General features: G+C 42.1%; 1 protein-coding gene across 2 annotated transcripts in view; it reads right to left on the reverse strand.

Moving 5' to 3' along the window:
* The window catches only part of LPAR1 (lysophosphatidic acid receptor 1), a 137541-nt gene that overhangs the window by 41253 nt on the left and 77166 nt on the right, over positions 1-19122 (reverse strand). The window lies entirely within an intron of this gene.

The raw sequence follows: 19122 nt of genomic DNA on the forward strand, positions 1-19122 counted from the left end.
AGCTGGGTTGAGATTGTCTTGACTGTCACTGTAAAATAAAATAAGCGGATGTTTCACGTTATGAACCTCAAAATCAAAACATCTCTCTGTATTGTTACCACTTTAGAGGGGAACCTCCACCTCCCAGGAATCAGAAACACATTGGCCTTCAAAAAAATGAAAGAGCAAAATGCCCAACTCAGAAAATAATCTGGCCTACTTCCATGCGATTCTTCTATAGTTTACTTTGGAAGTGCAAAATCCACCCCTTCCCATGGGAGTTAGGATTTTTACTTTTTGGCACTCAATCCCTTAAAGTCTTTTTTCCCCTCCCGACTTGTAGCGCATACCCAAGGGGTGCAAAATTTCAAAAGAGCAGAACGCAGTTAGGAACAGGAATGTTAGAGCCATTATGGTCTTTGCAGAATGTTATTTCTGCAGTCTTCTGACTGATTAAAATGCTTAGGCTAGAGAGTATGCCATCCAGTGATAGAGACAAATACAAGTTTTATAAAAATATCAGTATGTATGTATGTCTTCGTCCTAACCATCCACAAAGCCACCAGTATAAAAGAAAAAGAAAATACCACACTTCAGCTAAACAACACAATAAAATTGTCAAAAAGTCCACCCAAGCAATACCAAAAACCCATATGGAAAAGTAAATTCGAAGGTGCTATGATCCCTAGACACCAAATGGAAACTTTGATCTCGATTATATTTGACAGTTTACTAGCATAGACATGTTAGTGAGGACCATGATTACCACCAAACTGTTATACCAGTATTCACAGCTTGTTCGGGGATGGAAGGGACCTTGGAAGATCCTCGGGTCCAGCCCCCTGCACCAAGCAGGAAAGCAACTAGGGTCAAGTGACCCCAATCATACCAGTACTTTACGACGTTTAACCTTAGTCTTTCCACCTACAGAAATAAGGAATACCAGTAGGCTGTATCCATACTGGGTACTGTATCACTTTAAAAGGGTTTTATGTGCATATAGTTTAAATGATGCAACTTTCTATTGTAAACAAGGACTTAACCTTAGTTTCCTGCACCCCTACCACTTTCCCTAAAAAAGCTAGAATTAATGTCTCTCTCTTTTAGCCCTTTTACAGGTTGAGTTGGAGCAAAAAGTGAAAGATGCCATTTAATGCAGGTCTCTTCTTGCTGGGGTTTTCAAGGAAACAAGTTTCCCTCATCTGTATCATTCCTTAGGTCAGCTGCATGTGCAAGATCAGGGTGAGACAAGTGTGGTCACTCCCACTTCAGCTGTATGGTGCATGTGGCAATTTTCACACTCCAGCAGATCAAGTCTGCTCAAATGTACTGTAATTACATGGTGTCAGAGCAGCCTCCTTGCATGTGTACAGGAGCCCTACATTTCCAGTTGAGTACTTAGCCTGTTTTTTCCAAAACTAGAATCTGTAGCATTAGCTGTAGATTAAAAGTAACATTATGATTTACTTGGTAATTTATTATGAAACATACTCTTCGTTTTTCACCATGCACATTAGCTGAAGAGGGAAACATGTCAGAAAACAGCTTGTTCCTTTAAGTTCTTTGGAAGCTTTAGAAATCATACATCTTCTGGTACTTTAATAGACTATACTCTAGCAGTATTAAAATGTGTATAACTGTATCAGAATTAAAATATACATCATTTGACCAGTATATTACTTCTAAGTTCCTGACTGCACTCACTTCTTTTTCTGGAAATGTTAGCACAGCTGCACAAAGTCTAGATGAACACATTCTGCATTTTTGGGGGGGTTTTTTTACTTACTTATATACCATATTTATTCAATTAGTAGATGAAGTTTTTCCCTCCTTTAACATGGGGGAAAAGGCCTTACCTTACCATATAGCACAAGGCATGGGTGATGCAAGCTTTAAAGAAAAAGTTGAAGGAGGAAAATGGAGTTATCTGAAAAGGAATCACAGGAAATACATCTGCAAATCACCTGAATATTTCCTAACATTACTCTATTAAGATACCTCTGGCCTGGCAAAATCCTCTGCAAACCCAAAGCATCCACACCTGAGGACAGGAGGGTGATTCAGGCGGATCTGGACAGACTCATGAAATGGGCGGAAGAGAACCTGATTGTGTTCAACACTGAAAAATACAAGGTTCTCCACCTTGGGAGGAAAAATCTGCACCATGCTTATAGGCTTGGTAGTGCTACACTGGTTAGCACTACAGATAAAAGGGACTTCGGGGTCATGGTTGACCACAAGATGAACATGAGCCTTCAGTGTGATGCTGCGGCTAGTAAAGCGAGTAAAACGCTGGCTTGCATCTATAGATGCTTCTCAAGCAGATCCTGGGATCTCATTCTCCCGCTGTACTCGGCCTTGGTGAGGCCGCAGCTGGAGTACTGCATCCAGTTTTGGGCTCCACAATTCAAAAAGGATGTGGAGAAGCTTGAAAGGGTGCAGAGGAAAGCCACACGCATGATCAGAGGTCAGGAAAACAGACCTTATGGTGAGAGGCTGAGAGCTATGGGACTCTTTAGCCTGGAAAAGCGCAGGCTCAGGGGTGATCTGATGTCCACCTATAAGTTTATCAGGGGTGCTCATCAGGATCTGGGGGAACGTCTGTTCACCAGAGCCCCCCCAAGGGATGACAAGATCGAACGGTCACAAACTCCACTGTGACCAATTCAGGCTGGACATAAGGAAGAACTTCTTCATTGTCCAAGCCCCCAAGGTTTGGAATAACCTGCTGCCAGAGGTGGTTCAAGCACCCACTTTGAAAGCCTTCAAGACACATTTGGATGCGTATCTTGCTGGGATCCTATGATCCTTGCTGACTTCTTGCCCCTGGGGCAGGGGGCTGGACTTGATGATCTGGGGTCCCTTCCAGCCCAAATGTCTATGAAATCTGTAGGTGGGTTATCTGATGATTTAAGTTGTACTTGGAAGTTTGTAAAGCTTTATTTTCTACAAAAATATTGGTCCAGCATAGAGAGCAATATCAACAGGACCCAGAATACCATCACCACCTGATACTTTCTTTGCAATTTTCTGTGATTAGAGTAACTTGCAATTCTTCTGAAAGATGACTAAATACCGTTCTGACACTGCTCTCCCCCCACCCCACATCATCATTTTGTGGTGAAAGAAAAACAAGCAGTTGCTGTTAGGCTAGAAATAAAAAGGCATCACAGAGGGACTACTTTGTAGTCTCATGGATAAAAGCAGTGGGAGTAGTCTTGTGACCCCAGGAGAGATAAAATGCCAACAATTCAACTTGGCAGACAAGGTTCTTTGGGTAGATGCAATATCTTTTATTAGACCAACTGAGTAGCTGGAAAAAAGTTCTTTGCAAGCTTTAGGACACAAGTACCCTTCAGGCATAGGGAGACAGCACAGGAACAACAGCAGTATCTCTATGCCTGAAGAAGGGTACTTGTGCCCAAAAGCTTGCAAAGAACTTTTTTTCCTACTCAGTCTAATAAAAGATATCACATCTACCCAAAGAACCTTGCCTACCGATGTTCTTAGAACAACATGCCTACAACCAAAAACCCAGCAACAATTCAAGTTCTGATGTAGCAGCTTGCTTTCACCATCAGTTACTGTCATGCAAAACAGAGGACTGTTGTGTCACTGTCACAAGGACTGACAGAGAACTTTTGACTTAAGGGACAGTTTCTTTGGTCTTTCTAAGGTACATCTAATATGCTGAATGGGTTGAAAGGAATGTATTCACGTAGCAAGACTTGTGCACCGGACAGTCATCCATAGTTACTGGTTTTTCTTTAAGTCTATGCAAATCTAGAATTCACTTTTCTAAACCAACCCCTACCACTCCCTCCCCGACCCCAACAGGTACTTAAGCAACATTTTTCAGAACATGAATGCACCTAATTTCATATCACGAAAACAGATAAGAAAAAGAACTGTAGTCATGTGTGCGCATCTCCAACAACACATTGCTAATTGTAAGTCCAATACTGTAAGCCAACAGTCAACATTTCCGTAAAATAGCAAGTAATTGTTAGTAAACTGAGAAGAAAACTGCAATATTCAGATATCACTGCATGTACTGCTGCTGAGAAAGTACAATGATGTCTATTAAAGTCAACCTAAGGCTATATTAAGATTAAAATATTTTGGGGGCATCTAGTTCATAAAATAGTTACTTTACTAGAAAATCTTAGGTAAGTGATACACTTGGAATACCTACTAGAACTATTCAAACATTTTCCCTAAGAAGTTCTCTATTAAAATTAGAATCTTCTCTCCCTCTGTATTGATTCTTTAGCTTATTCTAAATGAATTACTCCACGTAATTACTCATTCAACACAAAACATTTATAATCTGACAAGTTAACATCTGATGTTTTTATTCATCTTTTTTTTCAACCAGAAACCCAGTTTTCAACAAGGTTACTGCAGTGTTAGCTCAGTAGTCAAGTGGAATACACTGAGGTACATGCAAATCAAATTTGTCAAAGGTCAAAGGCATGAGCCAGTAATTTGGCTTAGATGAAAATTCAGGATCTTCCTAGCTCACAAATGCTTTGCTCAAAATAAATAAATAAATAAATACGTTACTTTGGATGAAACCCTATTACAAAAATGATAAAGGTCTGATCTCCATTCTTCTCTTCTACTCCTGTACAAACATTCATGCATCATTTTAATATGCAACACTCTAAAGGTCTGAGGTCTATAGAAAAACTTTTCTTTGCATACTGAAAATTCACATGCAGATCTTCCTACACCCACTGAATTTCTAATTCTGCAATTACGTACTTGGCATCCTCTTCACAAGAAACACAGTTCTTCCTGTTTCATACTAAGATCTTTGGGTGGGGGAGGAGAGAGGACCACACACACAGAAGTCTCAACCTCCAATATTTTGGAGGTGTCAAGCCTGACAAGTATATTTTTGGCTGTGCTGCTGCTGAATGAGAGCAATTTATTTATTCCTTTGTGGCGGGCGCTTTCAGCGCTGGATGTATTCCTTAGCCAATTGTTCCATGTTTTTCCTTGGCCTAGCAGAAGGGCTGCCTTTACTAACCTGGGAATAAAGCTAAATCCAAATTATATTATCAGGACTGTCCAATTTCTGGGCAGCTGGGGGCCATATGTCGTGAGGGTTGCAGTCCTGGGGGGATGCACAAAGCGCATGCCAGAGACTGAGACCCTCCCAGGCTCTCCCCAGCTACAAGGGCAGCTCAATGCCTTGCCCCTCCCAACTAGGGTTGCCAACTAACTGAAGCTATTCCAGGAGATTCCCCTCCCCCAACATGATGTAATATCGTTAATTGTATTGTTCAACCCATTCACAATATCAATCTCCTGGATTGCTTTCAATAGTCACTGGGAGATCGATGCTGATTCCTGGCCAATCTGGGAGGGCTGGCAACCCTACTCCCAACTGTGCATGCCACTTGCCCTCTCCCCCCAGCTATGCACACCATGCTGCAGCCTGACTCCCCCTCCTCCCAGGCTGTGGCCCTGACTCTCCTATTTGTACTCACAGCACCGCCCCCTTCGCTCTCAGCCACATGCCAACCTGCACTGCAGGCAACATAGCTCCTTCTTTTTTCTCACACAGCACTAGCAGCCCAAACCCCTCCTCTGCAACACAGGTACCTTGGCCCTCTTCCTTTGTACCACCCCTTCCTCCTGCCCCCAGGAGGGGAGCAGGAAGTAGAAGCCAGAGGCCAGGAAGCCCAAAGTACCCAGCAACCACTGCAAAAACAATGGCAGCAGGGGACAGTGATGGCTGAGTGGGAGCAAACAGACTAGAGGCTAACCCTTCCAGGGCCCAGTTGGACAGCACTGCTATTCTCATTATCAATATCAATGGAAGTTAATATTCAACTCCCAGTGCACTTTTGGAAAAGAATCAGTCTCAAAATCTGTTTAATTTTGGTTAAGTGTTTGGAAAGCTACAGGGACAGCCCATATAAGGTACTATTCCAGGATTCTTTACCAAGCACTTGTTACCAAGAGGTTTCATTCTCCCTTCTATATATTTCTCCCAACACAATGTAATAATCTGAACCAAATATAAGCAAAGTCTTTTACAAACAAGGCACCATTTTCACCCCCACGATAAAGCTGAATATACCAAAGAGATGTTCCCCTTTTAAAAATAATATGGCACATGCCTGCTTTAGGGAGTGATAGAAGTTTGTTAAACCATATTTTCAAAGCACTCTAAATACAAATAAACCTCAGTTGTTATTAAGTCTGGGGAGGGGTAAATTTCAACAAGGTTTCATGACAGTGAAGCCATGAATCTAAGAGGGATGTGTAGAATGTGTCAAAGAAAAGTAGTTTAATGAAGTTATATCAGTTTGATTTGTGCAGGTAAGAGTTTTCAATGGTAGAAACAGAGGAAAAAAGCAGTGAATTAAAAAAATAAAACTCACAGAACACAAGGCCAGATCTGGGGGTTTGAAAATGGATTTGTGACCGTATTTTCTAAATTTGAAGTTGAAATTAGTCGCTTTAGCTACAAGAGCTGATTTGAAGAGCTATTGTGGAGTCCAGTCATAGGTGCTGACTCCGTGGGTGCTCCGGGGCTCAAGCACCCACCAAAAAAATTAGCAGATGTTCAGCACCCAAGAGCCATGTCAAGTGAGCCAGACTGAAGTAATACACTACTTCTTCTGGGCATGTGCAGGGCTTGGCATGGGAACACAAAAAAAGAGCAGCACTCCCAGCAAAAACCAAAGTTAGTGCCTATGTCCAAAGTCACCCATAGTGGTCACAGCATCATTTTAGCAGATTAATCTCTATTATTTTCAGAAGGGAAATGACAAAGTCCATCTTTATTCATGTATCATCCTTGCCAGCCAACCAGCATTTAAGTATTAAGAGACTTAGCTCTGAGGCTGACTGTGTTGACTAATATAAAGGAGAGGGTAGATATGCACTTTTTTTAGATTTCATCAGATACTGGTGTAAACTCTCTGCTCACAAAAGCTTATGCTATACACCTCTGATTGAGTTTATAAATATGCAGATCTACCCTGCCTTCTACTTGACTTCAGACTAACATGGCTACCTCTCTTAACTAAGGGCCTTGTTACACAGTAATTTTGAGTGGCTCCTGGAGCTCTTAACACCTGGATTATCCACACTCTCCACACATTAACACCTGAAACTAGCTTTATGCACTCGTTAGGCAGATCAAAGTTATGCCACTCCAGGGCAGAATTATCTTTGAGCTGTGTTACCCAGTCCGTGTTACACAAAGGTATAGCCACCCCAGGCTACAGCTTAATGTAAACACCCTGACTCCCCTCCCTCAGTGGCCCAGATTGGGCCCATGGCCCCCACTCCACCCTCCCTAGCAGATCCCTGCTCACTGACCTCCCCCTGCCCCCCTTTGTGGCTGCCCATGCTGTCTGTCCCAAGGGAGCAGGTAAGAAAGGGTTAATTTGTGTGCCTGGCTGCTGCTGCTTTTGCTCTCTGGGCTGGGCTCAGCCTGGAGAATAGCAGCAGCCCATGGCAGCATGGGCCACGCATGCAGGTTAACCCTTCCCTACCTGCTCCTCTGGGATAAACAGCATAGGCAGCCACAAGTAAGCAGGGGAAGGAGAGAGGGGGAAAAGATTCTTACCCTTCAGTCCTCTAGCCCCTGGCTGGCCCAAATATGTGACTGCTTCAAACTTGAACCAACACTAACACCAATCAGCTTTTGTGCAACTCACAGTGCAATGTGTAACAAGGCCTCAGTATGGAAACAGCAGTTATAGTCTCTTTAGCAAAAGGTTAGAGATGCTATCTATTTTTCCCCATTAAGATTTATTAGATGTATTAGTATTCCCAAGTCATAGTTGCTCTTAAAAGAGCTTGCAAGAAATTACACCTCTTCTAACAAACTGAAAAATCAGACCTCACAAACATTTCTAAAATCCAGAAAATCTTAAAGTGTAACATTTGATTTCATCTCTTCATTGACGTGGTATGTTTGATAGTATCCTGTAAAAGTTAAGAACCTGTACCACATCATTTGTTTAGAACTATAGTTTTCACAGTATTTGTTGCAAACTCGTTTTTCTATGTATGAATACATATCACTTAAGTTATCTTCATGAAATATATTCAGTCTGTTCAGTTTAGAATTTTGAGTAACATTTGCAGCTTCCCAGTTCTCTTGATGGTAGGCCAGATTCATAGTCTGCACACTTTAAAATATACTTATGTAAAAACATTAGGGAATTATATACAGCACCTTCTGTTTTAGAATTGAACAGTCAGACTCACATTGCATATGCCAGTCTCAGAGTTTTCAGTCCTAAAGGAAGAACAAGGCTGTATCAACGTACAAGAAGAATTACTGTGATGCAAGGCTGGTGAATGAGCCCAGCAAACTTACAGGAGTCTATCCTGCCTTTGAGAGCAGTAGCATCCCAGTCTTTAAAGATCCCGATTCCTTTTTGGAGAACAACTGTAAGAAACCAAGCTGCCTCCCCTTTCTCTCCCACTTTTACATACAGCCATTTTCTCCACTAATATTATGGAAGGAAAAAAAAAACCTAACTATGCACCAATTCAGGTTATGCCTGCTAAATGGAATGATGCTGATGAGCCAGGAAAATATACCAATTTTTACTGATCTCATGGAAAATGATTTAAAGGCTTCATTGCTCTCAATGTCAACAAAGCTTTACAGGGACAGGATGAATAGGTGAGGATGAATAGGTGAAGACATCAATATTCAGTCACAAACTGCCAAGTTAAATCCCCGCTTTACTAAAAGATCCTGTTACTGATGCATTGCACTACTACAAGTTGGTGTTTGCTTTGGACTGCCAAAATAACTTTTTATTGGCAAGGAAGGTCTGCCAGAGTTTCACCAAAGCCATAACCAAACTCTGTCTAGACAATATCACCTTCACCTCAGCTCCTAAGTTCACTTACCTGAAAGCTGATTCAGTTGTATGTCACTGACTTGATAGTCCTTGAAAAAGTAAACATTCACTCTCAGTGCAAAAGCGACAACTTTATTTTCCAGTGCCAGCAGAGCAGACCCTTGGTGTGGGTCTGGCCCATGAGGAGGCCTGTGGTATTGATCTGGCTGAGGGGACTAAGGGAGTTTGAGACCCCTGCTTAAAAAAATATATCTAATACAAGAGGGACAAGAACAGAAAAAGCTGTGATATAGACTGCTTGTCAATTGCAGTGAGGTTGTGGTTTGGCGGGTTTTCATCCTAGCATGTGATGCTGCACATCAGATAGTCACCTGGAAAAGGTACAACTTGCGGATAATACATGGTATTTCCTTTAGCCATCTGACTGTTGCGTATGCTGAAACATAGGTGACCCCCCTGCTCCTTTTCTTTAACGAAGAAAAGTGAAGGGAAAAAGATGAAGTAGGCTCTGAAGAAGTCTATGCATTATTTTAGTTATTGTCTGCTGTATATCAGTATAATTTGCTACCCTAGTCATATTAGAAAAGCCTCAGTCAGCTAAAAAAGAAAAAAAATCTCTTATGCAATTAATAACTATAGCAGGGAAAAAAGATGCCATTAAGTAGTTCCACCATTCCAGATGTTTCCAATTGACTTCCAGATGTTTTCATTGTATTTATTCCTCATTGACATAAGAAGAGACTGGCTTCGCATGGAATGCAACTCTTCTACAGCAAAATGGAACAACTAAAATTCCTTTTAAACCCATGCTTATTTCTATTTCAAAGTCTAGCGGATTAAATAAAACCAGTCACACTCATCCAGCACTCCTCTTACACTGCTGAAAAGACCACTGTGTAACTCCCCCAATTCCTAAGGAAGTCCAGGAATAAACAAATCAGGAGCTCATTGTTTGCTCAGCCTCAATCACAGAGAGCAGCCACTCTGTTAATTTATTTATATTATGTTTAGGTTTTATATGTGTAAACCTTAATTTTGGTTAAATAATGTTGACAAAGCCTTGGCACAGAGGGGACTACAAAGGAAAGAATTAGTGTATGTTTAGCTTAACCATGCACAATGTTAACATGCTTCTACCATTTGAGAATTGTTGCTCTTATTTCAATTTGAAATATAAGGGCCCCGTTCTGTAATTTCTGGTTACCAGGTGTTATGTTTACTACTGTGAACAGCCCCACTGACATAGTCCTTTAAAAGCAAATTGGCAATACCAGCTCACCATTCAAATAGTCTCCAGTGAGACTGCACACATCAGTCCAGGGCCTATCACAGGGGGGGCCAGGACAGCCATTTGGCCTGGGCCTCTCATTCATGGAGGGCCTCAAATTTAGACTTTTGATGTTATCTCCAAATGGGGTTATACATACAGACACAGAGATACACTGACAGGATTGAAAGAAGAAGACGTTCATCATACAACTTTAAACTTGTGTCCCATTACCAGGCCACATCACCTGTAGTGCACTATGAATTAATATTTTTTTAATATACTGGGAACTTCAAAAAATGGAAGTGGCCCAGGCCTCTCTCGACCTCTGAGGGCCTACATCAGTCAGCTGTATGTCCACAGTAGGTATCAGAGTCAGTTTCTGCCGTAAACATTTAACGTTCTTCAATGCCCATTGATGCAAGGTGTTCTTACTTTATAGGTAGGAACCCAAGAGATTAACGACCCCTTTTTTGTGGTTATTTGAAACATCCAAATACACAGCCCTGTCAATCCTGCATTTAGCAAAGTAAAGTGAATTCTAATAAGAGCTGTATTACAATTCCTCACTCGCCTAAACTGGCTTGTATTCATCCTAAAGAGAGTATTAAAAAAAATACAGTTAAATAAAAAGCAAGGGGAGCAGGAGGAGGAATGTCACTTCAGAGCTTCCTCTATGTTTCTGCAAATTCCCCGTTCTACTCTGTTTAACATGATACGCTGGAATTATGAAATGTTTTCAGTACAAGATGAGTTGCAGCCTAACTAAGGCCCAATTTTATGGCTGTGTGTGCTATACAAATCAATTCTACATAAGCCCCAGAGCAAAAAGGCATGTTATGGAGAAAGAGCTTTATGTTCTTGTTATATTACAGATTTCAAAAGAAGCCTTGTTAAAAGAAAGGGTCCAACTATGAAATCACTTCCTTCTGTTTAAAATATTTTACTCAAGGAAAAAAACAAAAGGGCATGAAAAGCAGGGGGGAAAAAATCTGTTTTCTGCCTTGACTTGGTCCCAGGATTCAACATCCCGGCAGCTCTGTGGGATGACATGGTGTGCCAGCTCCCGACCGCTCCAGCCAGAGCTTCAAGCCATCTTAGTCATTAGCTGAACAATGAGTCCTCTTATTGGAAACTTGATTGGATTCCACCTCACACATGCTGACAGCAGAGGCATCAGAAGAGGGGTTTTTTTTTTGGGGGGGGGGGCGGGAAGCAGCTCTTTTTTTCTTGGAGCAAATCAGTTTGATGCAAGGATGGCAGAGAGTATTAGTACTAGTGGGTTGGATAAAGAAGATCGTGTGTTTATCCCCTCTGCCCCTTAGAAGCGCAGTGGGGATGTACAAAAAATACGTATTTTTGAATGTTCACTGGTGGGTTTTTTTTCCCCATCTGACTATAACTAACATGGGCTAACTTTGGAAAGACTGGTCTATGTAAGCACAGAAGCCAAGTGAAAGCATTCCTTGTTGTCTGAATTATGAAGTGGTTATTTATGGATTGACAGAACTTTATTAAAGGCCCTTTAAAAATGCATCAACATAAGATCTCTTTGCTTCCTGCCTGACTTCAGACCAACAAGGCTAACTACCTATCTATTTGCAAGTTCCTGGTTTACATTTGAGGATTCCTTCAGAATTTCCTACCCATTTTTTTCATTCTGACCCTCACAGTGCCTACTCTCTCCTCACTCCAAAGCACATCTAGCTCTCCAGCTAAGAGGACTGGCTCGTTGTTCTGAAGTCAGTGGAGGAAACTATTACAGAAGCAAGGCACTTTTGAGAATACAGTGAAACACATCTTTTTGCCTCCCCTTCAGTGAGAGACTGAACTTTGTCTCAGATGTTGCTTCAGGCCCCGGTACTGACAGCTAGACCACCAAGAAAGCCTGAGTTCTCTTTCTCTGTATTACTGTGTGTGAAGTAAACCAATGCTGAGTGTGACAGCTTATTTGGAAAGTCAGGTAGCACGAGATAAACATTCAGTCAGCTTTTCTACACAGGTCCGAAAACTATATCTTATCCTGTCTTTTTTCTAAGGCTGGGAAATCCATCCAGAGAGTTTCCCTACAGTATCCTTGTGGGTTGGCTATGTAGAAAAACATCTAAAAGCAACTTAGCTGTAATCAAACTTTTCTTGCATGAACATTTTAAACCAGACTTGCAAGTATCCTTGCCTGTAGGAGGGAGAGATGATGATGTTACTCATCTATTCAACAGGCTCAATCATATAGTCAACCCCATGCTGGGGCTCAACAGAATAAAGTTGTAAGAAGCTCCACTTTGCATTTTCATTGGAAAGCCCAGCTAAAAACTTTTATCTCTATTAGTCACACACTCTTTACAGTGAAGGAACCCAACTCCATTGCTTAGGGATCACCATTACTACAGGACAACAAAACAATACTGAGAGAAACCTTGTCAGAGAACTAGAGGCAAATCTGAAAGCTACTATTAAAAAATGTGTCTGGAGGGCCACATTTTCCAACCCAATTGGAAATGAAATCCACATCTGACACCTAGAACAATGCACAGCTTTTCAGAGACAATGTCCATGAAGTCTGCAAGGCATTGAGAGCTAATGAAAAACCATGTAATGTATTTAAGTCCATGAACTAGCAAATCACTTAAGTCCCAGTGGGATTTAAGCATGTGCTCAAACAGTTTGCTGAATTGGAACCTTCTTGGCTAGCTTTTAGATACCCACATTTAAATGATTTCCTCAAATACTTATTTTTATTATTCAAATGAAAAGTAACAAATTTACAGTGGTCAGAACCATTAAAGCAACATTTGCCCAAGACCACCACACAGTGGGACAAGAGATTAGCAAACCATTTCCATTGTATAGATGGCAATAGCTGTATATAAGCATCAGGCAAAGGCTGGTGAATGTTGATTTTTAGTGGCTCTGGGAGATGAGAATTGCTGGAAGAGACTGGCCATGTACTGAAATAGGTAACCTGTTTTCCATAGTGACAAACATCAGCTTATCCAAAATGAATTGCAGCAGACCCAAGGTGTAGCCAAACAGATGCCAGAGAATGGATCCTCTCTATTTAGGGCTGTGAGAAGCTTTGGCTGCTGATTCGATTCACGGGAGATTCGACGTGACTTGATGACCGAATCTCCAAATCCAAACTGAATCGGGGACCAATAAAAAGGTCCAAATCAATTCAAAGGTCTCCAAAACTTTACAGAAGATTCAGAGAGCTTCAATGATTCAGACAGCCCCTGCCGGCTGCAGCAGGGAGCTGGAACTGGACTCGGAGCCAGTAAGTAGGGGGCAGGGATAGGGGGCCTGGAGAAGGGGGGAGGGGACCATGGGGGGACCCCTGCCAGACCCCATCTCCTGCCTGCTTCCCCAGACCCCCCTCCACACTCCCTGCCTGCTCCCCCAGCCCCTGCCATGGCTGCCCCGCCCGCCCCAGCTCTGGCCCTTAAAGAAAAAAAACAAGAAAAACCACAGGCCTCACCACTCCTACAGTGACCTCAGGGCTTCAGGGGGCTCATGCACAGCCCCCCACATGACACAGGCAGCAGGGATTACCCCCCTACCCTGCAGCACCCAGTGACTTGGGTTTTTTTTTTTTTTTGGTTCCAAAGTGCCAGGAGGTGGTGCAGGCAGGGCAGCCACTGCCGGGCTGGAAGAGCGGGAAGAGGATGGGCCTGCCCTGGGTGATTCAGAGATTCGGCTGAATCAATTTGGGACAGCAATTCTAATCACCAAATCGAATCACTGTCCCCTGAATCGGCCTAATCCGAATTGAATACTAGCTGCTTCACTCAGGCCTGCTCCCTATCCCCAGTTGTCACGCAGCTTAATACCCTGAACCATGAAGATTCACAGAACTTGTAAATAAATCCTAGGATGTGCCACCAGGGCTGCTCTTCTCTTTCATGTAGACAGCCAGTCCCTTACTTCATTACCCTACTATTTGACTCCCTATCCAGCCACAGTGAGTTCCCAAGATGATATGTTGCTCAGAGGAGTTACTTCTTTTTGGCTTTGTGGTCACCAAACAATAGAACAGATACTATACAAAAAAAAGTGCAAAACACACCAAGAACCACATTCCTTAACGGTTCTCTAAAGATCTCCCAGGAAGCATTTTCTACACTGATACTGAGTGCCTACAGAGAACATTGTGGACATCACCCAATGGTGATCAACACTGCCAGTAATGTCAAGTGCTTTGAGCTTGTTCAAATTTTGCAGGAAACCATAAACATATGCTGGCTGCAGCCCTGATACTGTATTTACTCAAATACAAAATGAGGCTCCCCACACTCCAAATGGTATGGGGAAAAAAGCCCCTCATCTTATAACTGCATACAAAGAAATCCTACTCAATACATTATCTCTCATTAAACTGCTGTCAAAAGCAGCATGCGCTCAGCAATGACAACCAGCTATGAAGTTGGTTAAATGCAGCCAACGCTGAGCATGACTATAAAACACATGGCTCACATTGGGCAAATATGTTGCTGGGAATCTTTTTTTCTTTTAACAAAAAAATTATGACGTGCGCACACTTACACCCAACACTTACAAAGCTTCACATATTAAGCATCCAAAGTTTCATATTGCAAAAACAATTACATATCCAAAAACATTCAAGTACATATATTAAACCCTCAAACAATATACATCAGCTTTCCACAAAAGAACTCTTTACAGAACTCTTTTTTTCTTCAGAAAGAAACCCCTGAAAATATATTACCTCTGTAACCTTCTGAAACTCTCCACCCCTCCCATCAATCCTCTGCTGGTTTAGGGAAACAAGCGTGTCTCATCTTTTTTCCTCCACTACTTCTCCTCCTCTTCCTCTCTGATCTCTTCCTTGTCCCAGTCGATGTATGGTCCTCTGGTTATCAGCCACCATTGTCATCGTTTTGGGCTTTGGGTTCCCCCCTCCACTCCTGTCATCCCAACACTCCATTAATCTCTTTTTCTGCCCTTAAGGTATTGATCAGTCTCTTTGCTGATCACTTGATCTTAGCCAAAAGGCCAAGAAAATGATAGAAACCCTTTTTTTTTTTTGGCCCTTAAGAAATGGGTGGCTATTCTCTCTTCAGGAAACTGGCCCTGGGCCTGGAGGTACTACAGTACCAGGCCAGCACCAGGAGGGCCAGAGCCAGCCCTGACCCTCCCCTTCATGTCAAAATGTCCATATTTGATATACAAATGGGAACTTATCACAAAGATAGGTTAGTACAGCCCATCTAGATAAGACATATGCTAGTGCCCATTAAGTGCAATCCCTCTCATTGCTGACTCTTGTTCCAGCCATTGTGAGCCATGACATTGCAAACAGTCCACCCAGAATCCCTGTCACACTCCCACTCAACCTGCTGCATAGGATTAGTGTTGCCCCGCTCTCCAAGAAGTGATGCCAGACCAGGCTGCCCTGCACCTCATCTGCACATAAATTTTTAAGCATCCCAGGACTCACGCCAAGAACATCAAGTTCCAGTCATGAGTGGACACTAATTAGTGGAGGGATATCTGGAGTATACACACTTACTGTGCAGTGGTGAGCTGTGGGATCACCATGGAGGGTGGGTCCAGACTAATCATATGTGCCAGGCTGAGAGGGAGCAACAGAGGGATTCTGGGTGAACTGCATGCAATGTTATGGCTCACCATGGCTTGAAATACTGTTGACTGGTGGGGCCCAGACCAGTGAACTATATGATGAATCATGAGACTTTTGGCTTAGGACTAATACCATGCATAAATTAATACTAGATATTGGTGTCATCAGTGATCTCTCATGGCTGAGCATGATTGCTCCCATGGGTCAAATAAAGGGTTGTAAATGAGCTAATAAAGCTGATCCTAAGGCTTCAGACTTTCTGGCAAACACCACAGGTGGTGGTTAAAGAGAGGATTGAACTGTGGATTTCTCAGTCTTGTTTTCTTTCCTTCTGTGTTTTGTCATTTTTCTGCCTCCAGAGTGAGATCATTTTCCTTCAAGTAACATGTACCTTCTCTCACAAGGTGTCACCATATAGCCCTGTCTTGAGCTAGTTTTTTTCCCCAATTTGTGATGCCAATGTCACACGTCTTAGCATTAGCCTTGAAGGTGTCCTTAAAGCATTTCCTCTGGCTCCCACATGTCCTATGTCTTTGGCTGGGAAGGGAGTATATCAATTGTTTTGGTAAATATGCATTAAGCATACACACAGTACCCTGTCGACCACAGCTGATGTTGAATAATCAACGCTTCTATGCTGGTGGTATTAGCATGGTAAAGGCCAGAGGCAAATCGAGTGGGGTGCAGTGCCCAGGGCAAATCAGCCCATGTGGGACCCTGCCTCTGCTCCAATCCTGGACTACAAGAAGCTGCTGCCACTGTTGGTGGCAGCGGCAGTGATGGCAAAGGACGGGGGAGGAGTGAGCAGCTGGATGCAGAGCCACTGCTCCTCCCAGCTCCACAGGGCCACCTGAAGTGCAGGGTCTGTGGTGGTTGTCCCAATTCACCCCCTGCTAGGAACAGCCCTGGTGAAGGCATTCCAGGATTTCAGGTACTCCCTGTAGGTCACAGCTGTAGAGAAGAGTTGGGATTATCACAGCCTTATATAATAGCATCTTTGTTCCAGTCCTGATGTTGTGATCATTGAACACACGATAATACAATTTTCCGAAGGCGGGACTGATACATCAGATCCTATACTGGACCACCTTGTTGATGTTGGCCTTCTTTAAGAGATGGTTGCCAAGGCATACAAAGTGTTCAACATTTTCCAGCTCCTGTCTGTCAATGAGGATCTTTGCCAGGGGCATTAACTGGCTCAGAGCAGGCTGGTGAAGCACCTTTGTTTTTCTGATGTTGAGGGTCAATCCCAAGCACTGGTATGCTTGAGAGAAGCAGTTAAGGGCCATTTGTAGGTTCTTCTTCAGATGTGCAATGACAGCACAATCATCGATATACTGACATTCCACAATTGAAGCTGAAGTAACTTTCATTTTGACATGGAGGCAGGAGAGATTGAAACAGTTTCTATCTATCCTGTATTGGATGCTGATGCAATGTGGCAATCAATCATGGATGAGCATCTTGACCTCAAGAAAAATGGAAAACAAAATTGGTGCGATCATGTAGCCCTACTTGATACCAGTTCAAATGGCAAAGGGCTCCATAGTGGAGCCACTGCATAGGATGAAGGCAGTCATCAGGTCATGAAGGAGTCTTAGCAGGGTGATAAATTTCCCCGGACAGCCAAACTTCAACAAGGTCTTCCATACAGCCTTATGGTTAACAGAACTGAAGGCTTTGGTCAAATCGATGAAGACCATATAGTTCCAGGACTAATAACATGCGCAGCTTATTCTAGATACAAGTACATGCCAAAATGCTGCTCAAAAGTGTGTTTATGAAACACCTGTACTAAAATTGCAGTTGTAACATGCATCAATTCTGAATGAACCAAGTTTATGGGTACTATATGCAAATTGCTACAGCCGTATTTAATGTCAAGGTTACCGTTTTTGAATTTGCTCTTTACTTCCACGTGCTTAGGGAGAACAGGGTTTGACAGTAAGGGGAGGGGCAGGGGGCTGCCAAGGGAAAAATGTTGGGGGGAAAGCAGAGCAGAGGGCTACCTGATCCTTCAGATTTATTTTCCCTGCTGTAGCAGTAGGAAGCAAACAAATTCAAATCAAATCTACAATAATTAGATGCTATACCTGGAAAAGTATAACACGTTTATATTTTCTACATAGAGAGCCTAATTATTGAGGGGTTGTCTTATAACCAGGGTCATCTTCCATTTGAGTAAATACGGTAATTATTCTTCAAAACACCCTAACAAGGAGTTTCAAGATAACAATAGTGACATTAAATTATCATGCCTAATGCTATCTACTATCAAGTTCTTCCTAATGTTTTCAGCAACAACCTAGGAGAACAGGTCTCTTGGTTTATATTCTCAGTGTATTTTTGCTATTATGGTCATGATGTATCCACTACTCAGATCTTTTGTATAATTTCCACTAGTTGAGCTGAAACGTGTAAGATTTCCACTAACTTTTAGTTAGATAACCTTGGTTCCAATGCATAACTGGCATCAAGATATATTGTGGTTTTTTAAAAATCATTTTTACCACTGTTTTGAAACGATCACTATCTTTCTGGTTTAAAAGATGCATCCATTTAAACAAATGAAAGAAACTACTGAACTACCATCCAGTATGAAAGAGCATTAGTTCATCTGAAAGGGAAAATATGGATTAACGTCCTAAAAGGCAGGATTCTTTGTGGCCCTAACTTCATCAGCCTTTTGAATTGGGAAATCAAGAAAGTAGTATTCTTCTTGAACCTACCTCAGCCCACGTAGCAGATAATCCCTTAACTCAGGAAGGGTTTACCCACGTTATCATTCCACGCTAAAAATTCAGAAAGATTTTTTTCCTAAAGAAAGAAGCAAAAACCTCATAATGATACAAGTTACCAGATAAATATAGCTGCTGGGATTATGCCAATGTCTACCTTGTCTTTGTTATAGCACATTAGCTAATATTTGTCTGAAGAGCAGATCTCCATGTTGGCACATGCATACTTGCATGTTTGCATTCATGCACCTAAGCCACAACCTCACATTTTCTCATTAAATGATTCATCAGCGCTTGGTTAGAGGTGATAATACCTACTAATTCATGTCAATAAACTAAGTGTGAAACAGGAAACCCCATTAATTAGTCAAGTAGTTGATACCTGGTCTTTCTTAACATGCCTATAAGAAGGTGAATTCTCTCCATCAACAAGAATGTGAACACTTACCTTATTCAGTACTACCAAATGGAAAGAGCTCGTTAGAAAGCAGTGCAGGGGACTAAGTGCTTTTAAGGTGAGTCTGTACCAGGCGGGTCATAACAGAACATGAAATCAAAAAATGAAACTGTTTCACAACATGGGGCCTTTTCTGCATTAAGGAAATTATCATCATCTCTCAAGGCCCTTGTTTTCCAACACCCCCTAAAAAATTCCCCCTTAAAAATACTGACTGGAATAGATATTACAAT

The sequence above is a fragment of the Crocodylus porosus genome, unplaced genomic scaffold, assembly GCF_001723895.1.
Source record: "Crocodylus porosus isolate Cpor-Errol unplaced genomic scaffold, CroPor_comp1, whole genome shotgun sequence".
Taxonomy (NCBI): Eukaryota; Metazoa; Chordata; order Crocodylia; family Crocodylidae; genus Crocodylus; species Crocodylus porosus.